Consider the following 12,498-nt stretch of genomic DNA (forward strand, 5'->3'; position numbering starts at 1 on the left):
TAAAGCTCAATATCACCACAAATGTTCAGTTTATAACAGGTGGTCCCTCAGTAGATAGTGAGGTAAATATGCATCTCAAATCTGCCACTTAAACAGTTAAGAAACAGAGCGAACAAGGAGAAAGTGACTTAGTTACTTTTTATCATTTCTCCCTCAAGGGTTTTCACAATCAAAACACTTATTGAAGATGCAGCTTGAAGCCATAATTAAGTAGCATGGGATCATGGGATGTCTTCACCACTGCCAGTGATGATCTATCTGAAGTAACTCAGTCATTTATTGCTATTTCATTGTAATGAGCGAGCCACAAATGACGTTAGTTTGAGTAATTCCTGAAGATCATATAAGCCAACGACCACCCATAAAGCCACCACAGACAACATTATGAGTTAAAATCAATAGTGGGGCAGCCTGCCACTGTTCTCTTTACTAGCATGTTGATCATTGTCATAATGTTATACTCGGCAGGAAACTACAGATAAAACAGAGCGGTACATTAAATATAATTATGGATTTCTCCTGGTCTTTACATTTTTGGAAGCATAATGTAAGTAGGCAAGTGAAGAAATATATAAAACCAGTCATTTTGGGGTGTTTAAAAAGGGAATAGGTTCCACATTATAGTCTTAAGGCAAGCACGTCTATGCCCTCTTCAAAGAGCTTTTAGGACCAACTCAGGAAGTTCAGTTTTTCCACTGGTGAGTCAGCATCTGCAGCAGGACAGAAAAAGAAGCCACTTTGTACAGCCACAGACAGCCCTGAACTTTATGACACAGCTTAATGCAGTTCTTTGTAGTCTTCTTGTTTCTATTTTTACCGGTCGACATGATAACGCACTGCAATAATGCCACAGTATTATCATGAAGCAACAATGCAGGCATTCTGAAAGTTGGGAGAGGTAAAAATCAAAAAGAATACACGTGAGGCTACGTTTGTGTGCAGGAGGCTGCAGTTCAAGGTGTGGTAGATCGGCCTACCTGGGAGGAAATATTCAGCTACAGTGAGGCAAACACACCAAACACACTTTCCACACAGTTTCAAATCCTTTCTAGATTCTCAACCACTGACAGCATACATTCTGGGACAACCACGGTATAATCTGTGTCACAGACATTTCAAGTTATGTTTCATTATTGTCATACAGGACATGACTCATTAAAATGAAGAATTCATGCAGTGCCACTTTCTGGGCTCAAACTTGGCTTGCTGCCTATGAGAATGTTCCAAAATTGATTTGTTTTGAGAAGACTGCCAGCTCTACGGTCCAGGTAACTTTCAACAGTTAAAACTGGACATCTGCCCAGGATATGGCCTCCTTTTCATTACAATGCTGGGAAAACGCTCCAGTAAAAAGAGCCGAGTGCAATGCGTCAACACAGCCATTTAAGCAGCGAAACCAATAAAGGTTAATGTCGTGTGTACAAGGAGGCGGAATAATTTCTACTTTTACCACCAACAGAAAACACAATAAAAAGTGCATTAATGGGGACAGGAGGTAAGAGGCAGGAGGGATCCGCGATCTATCGAGATCTACCTGACCGGGTTTACTCACTTCAGTCAATAACATCTATTTATCTCTGTACTCATGGCCGTGTGTTTATTTGCTCTACGTTTAGTCATGTCCCCGATACTTGTTTATTTTTGTGTCTACATATCACTACTATTATGTGACAACATCATTGCAGAGATAGACTTAAGGCTTATTGCTCTGAAAAGATTTACTGCACACTTGCTCCACTCACTTGTCAAAAACCTGTTTAAAAGCAAAATGCTGTTTTCTCCATATTTGCACAGCAACAAACCACACTGTTAAATGTGCTCTCACCAAAGTGGCCAATAAATGTTCTCTGGTGGTTTAAACATTGACTGGATGGGCTTTCTGTGTTTGTGGGTAAATAAGTGCCTCTTTACAGCCAAAACACTCGACATGGAAAATGGTCCAGGGAGTCTGTTACAAATGAGCAGTTGTTTCAAATGTTTAGTCCACAAACATGAACTGACCATTAGCTTCTAAGCCAGTAACTGAAATTTAACGTTTATTTTAATTTACAATTACAATATGCTAAACCCATAGACTGTATGTAAAAGATGGATATAGTCACCGTTGCACATATTCGTTTATAAAATACATCTTAGGAGTTTGGAGTCTGATATTGTGGAGCCAGAAAACAAATGAGTTTCAATTTATCAGCTAATGCCAACTTACTTCCAAAACAAAGACCCTACATTAATACAAAGAAAACAGAGAAAACCCCAACAAGAGCAAGTGCTTTGGCGACAGTGGGAAAGAAAAACTCCCTTTTAACAGGAAGAAACCTCCAGCAGAAGTACGCTCAGGAGGAAGAGCCATCTGTCACGAGCAGTTGGGGGTGAGGGGAGGAAGACGGGACAAACACTCGCAAAAACATACATTCTTAGGTGGTCTGCTAGAATATTTTAACCACACTGAAAGAAACATTTGTGTAAATACTTAATTGAAAAAATACTAAAAACAAAGTCAAGATAGTAGTGGTGATAGTGATAATGGTGGTGGTGGCAGTGGTGGAGAGGACAAAGGCAGTAATTGTGAGGTGCAGACAGTACAGTGCCAATGTTTCCTAATATCATTAAGCAAAAAGGTGTAAAAATACATAAAAAGGAAAAAATAAAAGTATAAAAATTATTCACCTAATTTAAGTTCACACTACTTTCTCCCAAAATTTCTCTGTCACCACACGTTATGGTGGCTTTATAGTACCACATTTGTATCTGTTTCCATGGGTATATGCTACACAAACCACAACAGACCACAGCTTAATGTGGAAGATACTCGTATGCAGGTCAAACGCTGATTGGCTGAAACAATAAAGGAAGTGACTGTGGAGTTAACAAACTGCAGAAGCGTGAAAAACATCAAAGACAGCATGAAAAGCACAGACATGAAGAACAGTCAGAGTCATTTCAGCTCTTTGTATCTTGTAACTTGGCTCTTTTCTCTGGCTGACTGATAGACCAGCAACGGCTCCCTGGTGACAGCAGACAAATATGAAACCTCAAAAAACCATAAAACCATGAAAAAGCCATTATACTTAATTTATGGCGCTGCAAGTGCGTATTTGCCTACGAAGAGAGGTTTTCAACCAATGGAAACGTGCTGCCTCCAAATCTCAACTGCACATTGCTCGAGTGTGTCGGTCGTATGCTGATTGGTTGACAAGTTGACCGGAAAAACTGAGTTCACGGCACCAAAAATACAGACAGCAGCTCCACGGACACTTTTCGTTGTTTTCAATACTCAGTTTCACTTCAGCTCTTTTTATGTTAGAACTTGGCTCAAATAAGAGTACACGTCAATGCTCCCAGAGGAGTCAAGCTAGGCTAAACACTTAGTTGAGCTGTGGTGGCGTAGGAGCAAGAGGGACACACGCATACACATTTATTTCCCATTAAAGGGGCTATACCAGCAAGAAAGCAACAAAGAGTGGCAGTGGCCAAAAGAGTGAGCGGTGAAAATGAAATAAAAGCAAAGTTCAAAGCTCCCAGTTTAGACACAGTGTAAGACCTCGTGTACTTATGCTGAAGGGAACTGCAGTTACTTTGAGCAACACCTTTTATGTTATGGTCATTTGAGCCATAAGATAAAAATATTGATTACAGCTGGAAAATACAAGGAGGGAGTTGGGTAGGTTTGACTACCTGAATATATCCCTAATGAGATACAGCGAGGCAAATGAAATGTAATTTTCATCGACTGCCTTCATTGTTACAGTAGTTCAGGCTGTGGACCAGTCATGTAACAGCAACTACTCAACAGTGCCTCGTTTTCTTGTATTTATAAGAAAGTAATCAGCAGGAAAGGACTTTAGGTTCCTTTTCTTGACTTGTAAGAGTCAGCTTTGCTGGATATCATGCACAGTTTATCCTCTGCATGCCATCTCCTGTAAAACAGTCGTGCTGGCATGAAAAATATCAAGGCTGTGAGTCATACAGCTTCCTAAGATAATTGGCATAGATTACCACTTAGGGGTTTTGCTTCCCTGTGAATGTTCACTAAACCAGTGAAGCACTTCACAAAAAATGCTAAAATACAACATCGAGGCTGGCGTGCCATTCATGACACTTGGTATGACATTTTGCTTTCATGCAATTAACCCCCTTTTTTTTTTCAAAGAACAATAAATTCAGTACCGAATTAAACAAATGCTGCAGCGAGAGCACTGACAGGGACTAGAAAGGGAGAGCATGTTTCGACCAAATTGGCTTCTCTTCATTGGCTCCCTGTAAAATCTAACATCCTTAATCAGGAATAATCAGGCCTAATCTTATCTTAAAGAACTTATAGTAACATATCATCCCAAAAGAGCACCCCTCTACTCTGGAACCAGCACCCAGTTTGGATCCAGGAGGCAGACACCCTCTCTACTTTCAAGACTGGGCTTAAAACTTTCCTTTTTGATAAAGCATAAAGTTGTGACTGCATCAGGTGACCCTGAACTCTCCCTTAGTTACACTACAATAAGCCTAGGCTGCATGAGGCTTCCCATGATGCACTGAGTGTTTCTTCTTCACTCTCTATGTATTTACACACCCCTCTGCATTTAATCATTAGTTATTATTCATTTCTGGCTCTCTTCCACTCTTTGTTTTTTGTCCGCCCTTCCTTAAACCCTTCTAGAGAGTCCTTCCTGTTCAGGTCATATTTGTATTATTGTAGGCTCTTTCTCTTAAAGCACCTTGAGGCACCTGCTGCCGTGATTTGGCACTATGTAAATAAAACTGAACTGCGGTTATCATATTACCTAGGTTTCACTGTTGTGCTGCGTTAATATTATTTCTAATAAGTTAACAGAAGTTAATGCAGGTTGACGTAAATACTTGTTGTCATTTTGAGCCATGATCAATGACATCCACCACAGAGAAACCACCGCATATCATTTCCTGTTTTCAGAAAATGGGTCATTGAAGGAACACGTTATTTGCTGTTACCAGGATGCTATTAGAACTGGGATTAATCTGTGTTTATACTACATTGATTGTGTACACCAAAGAGGGTAGGTTAGCCACTGAATAGCTCATACAGCTACTGATATCTGTCACCGTGGAGCACAATCAGGTCACATCCACCAACGGCACTGACATTGCTTATCTTCTTTTCTCGCAGGGCCAAACATCCCCTGATGTCATCAGGTGCGCCCACAGTGGCGGGCACACTACTTTAAAGCATGAAGCCCTAGAGAGTCCCACGTGCATTCACCACACGCCCCACAACCATACAAATATCTCTTCTCGACAGCTTATAATACATGCCGCTGCCATAGCAACCGAGGCCCAACAATACCAGGCTGCACGACCCTGAGCTGCGACTAGTGTTACTCTGGCTGAGGAAATTGATCTTTCAAGGGTACATTCAGCTTAGCTACCATGCTCTCTGTAAAGGCAGACTCGGAGACTTCTGAAAAAAGCCTAGTTTTAGTTTTAGACATACATGAAAGACAATAGCAGCAAAGCAAATTTTATTGCTACCTTTATCGTCTGGCGAGCAAATAAAACACCGGTGTTGACAAGAAATTAGAGCTAAAAGCTTTAAAGTATTCGTAAACAGAGGTGAAAGCTGCATCCGGGGTTGTCTGCCCTTTTAATGGCAAGCAACATGAGAGGGATGGAGGCGAAAAAAATACCAGTTAATCTGAAGAAAATCTTACAGTGCTTATGGTTCAAGGGTCAAACTGGCAGACAAACTGTTCCATTACATTTTCACTACACTGAAGTCTTGTGTTGTAATTTGAGACCATGCCTCTAAAAGGTAGTGCCCTGCCCCTCCCTTTCCATTTGAAAACCTGTTCCTCTGTTACTCGTGAGGCCTGATGATCGTGTGACACGCTCTTTGTCTGGTTTTCACTCAGAGAACCGTGACAAAGACAAAAAACCTCCGACCAAAAATGATCAATTTATAGCAATACTCTCACTGAGAGTTAAAGATCTAGATAAACTGATTATCCCATCATATCCACTCAATATTTAAAAAAAAAAAGGAGGATGCAAACTATTTTGATGGAAAGACAATTTGCGCCTTTTCAGCATTCATAACCACCATTTTTTTTAATCAATAACCCCTGAAAAAGCCAAATCAACGACATGACTGTACTCCTGGAGCACAGCTTCCTGTCTTAGTTGGATTTGCAGTGACAACAACTGCATTGTCATCCCTCAGTAGGGCTTGTTTGTAATATAATCAGAACTTTCAAGCAACTGTGATCAATAGGGAGGGGACAGGGAGGGCACCTATACAGATATTATGGGACCAGACAAGGTGCAGTGAATACCCCAAAATGTAAAATAAAAAAAGGAATCAATATTTTGTAATACAACATTTCAAATCAGCTCACTAACAGTACTCTAAGCCATTCATTAAAGTACTGGATTTCCCTGCACTACAAAGGAGTTTTTGGGGGACACTGGTCTTAACTCACTTGCAAACGTGCCAAAGGGACCTCAACAACCCCTGAGGGCAGAGGGAAACTCAAGTTGGTTAGAGAAATGCAGAGAAAGGGACAGAAAAAAAACAGAGATTTCTCTATTTAGGTGGAACCCCTTACTCTATCCCCTCATAGTATGCCCCACGATGATCTCATCCCTTTTACACAAAAGAGCTTGGAGGCTCGTTCCCCAGGGGGGGAACCAAAGAGCCTGTCTGCGATTACGCGCATGCACAAGATTGTGTGTGTTTGTGCGCGATGCTGGACAACAGCGAGTGCTGTGTCTGTCTCGGTTACTTCAGCAGGAGCCCTGCCATGCACATCCACTCACAGCTTGCCTGAAACAGCTGCTGAGCCACGCTGTGTCACACTCTGCAGCACCAGAGCCTGCTTCAAGTGGCACTCTGTAGTTCTGGGCTTTGGATGATCTGAAGAGCAAAGTGGCCCTCTCTGCCACCTGTCATCACAGTGTGCTGTCAGTGGCTGAGGCCAGACTGAGTACAAGGTGCCAGTGAGGTGATGAAACCGCCACTTTACGAGGAGACAACCACAGGAGGGGGAAAAAACCGTGGAATGCTGCTTTTAGGGCAGATAAAGGAAAGCCAGTAGAGCTGATGTATGATTGCATTCATACGGCGTGAGCTGGAGTATGCACGCACATACATAGTTGGCTGTTAAAGTGCGGTCTAGAAATACCTCACTCTGCTCATTAATCTCAACAGCACGCTGTGATGAACCTAAAAGCCAGACTTAACAGAAGTGATCCACATCAGCCTTCAAGTAATTACGACAGTAAGGAAAGTCTTTCAGAAATGTTCCGACAAAGGTATCTTCAAGTGCACTTGCAAGAAATGCCTCTTACCATTCAATATTTGCTGTTCAGCGTGTGTGTGAGAGAGATGGAGTCTGTGTGATAGCTCGGCATTATCAAATCCATATGCTAACAACACCTCCCTCTCTCTGTAGTGCTTGAATAAAGCCGAAGACCTGCCGTGAACTCTTGTTTCTGGACCGTGTTTGTTTAACCCCGGCAGCTGCTTTTTTACACATAAATGTCTACATAAAGTTCAATTTCATTTAAGCACAGACGGCAGTTGTCAACAAGCTTCTCAGAATAGGCATCTGGTTGGCAAATCACACTGATGACAGACAGAACGGATGACGCTGCTTGTTGTTGCTGCTGCTTCAGGCTATTTGAATTTGAGCTTTTGGGCATCAGCTCTAACATAAGTTATTAAAAAAAAAAACACCTCTATATTTCACAATTTTACAGGTTTTAAGCAAGGTGTGTCTCCCACTTGTAACAGATTATTACATATTTACATATATATTACAAAATGAACTGAATCCCTGCTGTTTCAGCACTATGACAAACACCCATATTGTATGTTAACTCTAAATCTTGAACTCTAAGCAGTCCAACACTTTCAGAGATAGCATCAGCGCTAACGCTAAAGGCAGTCAGGAGTGACGTGGAATGAATTCTAATGAGCGGAGCAGAAAATTTTCCACTTTTCTTCCTGGATCACCGTGGGTCTCCAATTACACTGTGTGAAGCAGGTGGGGTTGTTTTTTTATTTTTTAAGAAAGCGAGGCACTTTACTGAAACCTGTCAAAAGCAGCATTTAGACCACACATTCCCTCAAAAATATGACTTTTTACAGTTAAAATCCGCTTGGGTAGATGCAAGGAGCGAAGGCAGGCTTAGCAGAAACGTCACAAGACTGCCTCCCTCCTGAAGCGTGACAAGCCGGTGGACACAGAGCATTCTTTCCACTGTAAGGAGACGAGAGAGAAGGCAAACTCATTGCTCGTACTAACTAGCTGGGTCTACACCGACTCAGAGGGAGAGCTACTGAAAGAAAACAACAGACATGCTGGCACACCACAGCAGAGTACAAGGGTCAGAGGAGGGAAGCAGGTTACCTGAGAAGGAAGAGGAGCGGATTACAAGTGCCTTCCTGCTGCTCTTTGGCTACAAACAACTATGTTGAGTTTGGTTTAACTTAAGAGGTGCAAACAGATGGCTTAACAGAACGCACAGTGCTTCTTCAGGTACACATTGGCTCCAAAGAGACAAGAAACCACGATCTGTCCGCTAATTGTGTAGAAACACCTTGAGAAAAGAAGAAAAAAAAAAGTGTGACTGTAAATGAAATGGTAAGCCTGCAAAAGCGTCCTTGATTCAGATATCACAGCATTGCTGGCACTAACCTCTGAGCTCTTCGTGGAAGAAAAGTTTCTTTACACAAGCACAAATATTACACAGTGAATGGTTTATACAAACACTGCGAAATCTGACTTTGAAAGATTTTAAATAGTTGAAAGGCTGACCACATGTGCTTAACGCTGAATACTGAAAGGAAACAGAAACGAAAATGCCATTAAAGACACACACAAGAGTTTCTCTGCAACCTCCGAATGAGCTGAAGATACAGACAACTAAAGCTCGACTGATTTTAGGCTATTTGGCGATATATCAGTATCAGCATTTGTAACGGCCAATACATGAAAATTTAAAGAGTACAGAAGAGATGAGAGAAACACCCTTTAATCAGGTTATGAGTGCTGATGTTACGTAGTTTGTCCACCAGGGACTCGCCAACACAACAACTAGCTAATCTAATCTGAGTTGGACAGATAGTTAACTGATAATCCATGAGTTGTTTCGACAGTAAAACAAGACAGTTCATAATCAGCACTGTCACATTATCTTAGTAAGGACTCATAAATAAAGACACACAACAATTGTTAATGAAATCTGTTTATGTTCTGTGCGTCTGACAGAAAATGAAATATCGGCTGATGTATCAGATTTTTAAATCATCAAGTATTGGCATCGGTCTTAAAAATTCTGTATTGATCAGGATCTAGAGACACCTGGTGAAAGAGGCAGAGAAGCAGGGCTGAAAAAGACAGCAGACACAGGTGAGACAGAGTAATCCATGTCTCGGAAAATTTCAGTTCCAGCCAGCCAAACCCCACAAAACAGTTCACACCAACGGCAAACAGCGAAAGAAGCTAGATGGTCAGGCTCGCAAGAACAATATTAGCTGAACCGAAGGATGAGCCGGGTCTATTCTTTCTTGCTTTTTTATTTGCATGGATCATTTATTCTCACAGACTACATTTAACAAAACATCGATACAGGACGGTATCGCGATATTTTGCATAGCGATATTGTATCAATACAGGGACACCAAAAATAGGCATTTTATTGATATTTGAAAATAAATATATAAATAATAATTATACGAAAACCGCCCTACTGACATAACGTTAGCCATGTGCACTTACAATAAGTTGGCTAAACTGAAAACTGGACACTTAACATAGTACATAAGCTTGATCCCATTTGACTGCTGGCTGATTATGTCTTATGACAGCATTAATAGTAGGTTTTAGTGACAGTGTTGGTGTGCTTGAAAATCTCATTTTGCAACAAAAAAGAATCACTGAAGTGAGATAACTTTATCTGCTTAGATAAAACAGATTGGAAAAACAACAACAACAACAACTTTGAGGACATAACTTACAGTTGAAATAAAAGATGATAAATTGTATTACGTGTTTTTAAGCTTATCACAAAATGTTAAAAATCAAGCTATCATCAGATCATGAGTGAAATGTTGTGATAATGTATTGTGGGGGTCTGGTGATTCCCACTACTTAACAGGAAATATTAGTGTATTCTGCCTACTTTTTGTTTTTCATATTTATGTATTGCTATAACAGGAAAACTAAAAAGAAAATGGTAGCTAACTGAGTTTATTTTTTAAAAAAAAACCCAAAAAAACAAAACAACTAGTGTTCTAAGTCGTTAGTCTGTCTTCAAAAAGTGAGCATGCCATGCTGGGTGGTATAATTTGATGGAAGGAGTTAAAGCAAGCAGGGGTGGTTAACACTGTCAAAACAATGTGACTCAAACAAGTTGAACTTTAATTTATAGAACGAATCATTCATTGACATGAAAGTGTCAGTTGATGTTGGGACTCCTGGAAAATTATTAATAATTTTCCAATAAGCTCTTCAAACTCTGAGAAAACTGACAGTGAAAGTGTGGGTGATAAATCAACCTGAAAGTGTCAACTCAAGTGGAGGCTGAAGGGGGGGAAAAAAGGTAGCTCCACCGTGCTATTTGCCGGGTGAGGTAGAGTGAACACAACTGTGAATGAAAGAATGAAGCAGATCACACAGGTACGCTCTAACGTATCTCAACATATCACTCTCACTCTCCCACTGAATAAATACTGCCTGTTGCTGCTGCTCCTTTGAGCCAATCCACCTCCTTCCCCCAGTCACCTGACAGAGCCTTTGGAAGGCCACAAAGTGCAAGTTCAATGTACACAAAGCCACCGCGCAGCCATGACCCACTTTATACCTGCAGCATTGTAGAGGTTATAGTGGGAGGAAACGTTTACTCCACTCCTCTTTCCCAGCGCCTGTCAGGGCAAGCCAAGGTCAAGGAAGAGGTTTTTTTCTGCTTTGTTTCCACGTGGCAACGACTCAGTGGATTCTGCCAGAGCAATTTCCATGTTTTTCACACTCCGCGTGCCTCGATTATCCTGTCATTACACAGCATTCCTGCAGCCAGCTCAGTTGGTAAAACACCTAATTGAAATTATGAATACTTTGAGCACAACAGAAGAGGAAGTGCCAAGCTTAGCTCTGCTGGAACTTGTACCATCAGAGCAGAAATATCACATGCCAGTCATGATTCACCACAGCTGTGATGGGAGCACAGAGCAGAGGGAGCACTCTGCTAACCTCAGGGGTTAGACTGCTGCTGACTGGCAAGCAGTCAAGTGCTGAGGCATAGATATGTGAGCACCTTGGCGCTGCATAGTGCCACATCATACACGGCTAGGAAATGGATGAAAAGCAAACTCACAAAAAAGTCAGACCAGTTGATCCTCTACACGCTGACTGCATGACAAGAAGGTCCTGCTAAAATTGATCTTTAAACCCCAACACACATTTTGATCCCACGCAGGAAGTTGGGTTTGTTTCTGGGAGCAGACACCTGCAAGGGTAGACAGACTCCAGCAGAGCTGAGTCTGATTATCTGGCGACAGGGAGGGCCCGGGGAGGAGAGGCGAGCAGGAGCAGCAAGAGGAGGCGGCGGAGGAGAGGGGTGTTATGTTCCCAACTGTTGCATCCCAACCTTAAGTAGGTCAACTTTGATGCAGGAAATACACCTCGTCGTGGGTATAACAAAAGAAATTTCCTCCCATGATCACCCCGAGCGCTCATACGTGGCTCTCTCTCTCTCTTTCCGTGGTTGGATAACACGCTGAAAGTGCAGCAGCGCAACACCAGGAAAATGCATTTACAGCGGCTGAGCGCACTCACACACAGCGAAAGTTAGCCTAATGCACTTCATCCACTCCCTCTCATTTCCACAACATGCTGCGATCCCTAACGGTTATCTCCACGGAACAAAACACGAGTACTTACCAGCTGTTTACACCGCAGTGAGAGACAATGTTGACATGTAGGCAACTTGCTTGTTTTACCTCCTCGAAGTACCCCGCAGACTTATTTGTGCAAAGCAAAAACAAAAAAACTGGTCAAACCAGGACGGCAAGTTAAAAAGAAGGGTGAAAACGCCACTCGGAAATACTCCTTTGTACTTTGCTAGTTACTTCTTCGCCACACTTTCATCTGAAGTTGTCGGCGGAGGCAGGCGCCATGTTTGTGTCTGGGCTGATAGAGTTAGAGCTTTCCTCTGAACCTCTCTCTCTCTCTCTCTTTCAGACTGGAACCGCCCAGAGAAAAGGAAACGCAACAAACCACCGCTGCAACTGACAGCGCGAGCAAGCGCGCTCGCGAACAAGGAGCCGCTTCTGGTGACTCCTTTCAAAATAAAAGACTTTGAAATGATTTTCAACTTTTTGATGCAATTCACGCTGCATGTGTGTATTTTATATAAGTTAATATTCTGTCAATTGGGGGGGGGGGGCATAAGGTGGAGGGCAAAGACTCCAACCGGCCCCCTGGAAGACTTTGGAAAATGTGATAGATTTTGAACTGCTAGCTGCAT

General features: G+C 42.0%; 1 protein-coding gene across 2 annotated transcripts in view; it reads right to left on the reverse strand.

Annotated features, from left to right (window-relative positions):
- Positions 1 to 12,238, reverse strand: part of dennd4c (DENN/MADD domain containing 4C) — a 37,475-nt gene extending 25,237 nt beyond the window's left edge. For both annotated transcript variants that reach the window (XM_084924383.1, XM_084924382.1), the window contains exon 1: positions 11,913 to 12,238. The gene's annotated coding sequence lies outside the window, so the exon portion shown is untranslated. The remainder of the gene's footprint in view (positions 1 to 11,912) is intronic.
- Positions 12,239 to 12,498: the final 260 nt, after the last annotated feature.

This window comes from Perissodus microlepis, chromosome 3 (assembly GCF_051167445.1).
Source record: "Perissodus microlepis isolate ML-2025 ecotype Zambia chromosome 3, ASM5116744v1, whole genome shotgun sequence".
NCBI classification, from domain to species: Eukaryota; Metazoa; Chordata; class Actinopteri; order Cichliformes; family Cichlidae; genus Perissodus; species Perissodus microlepis.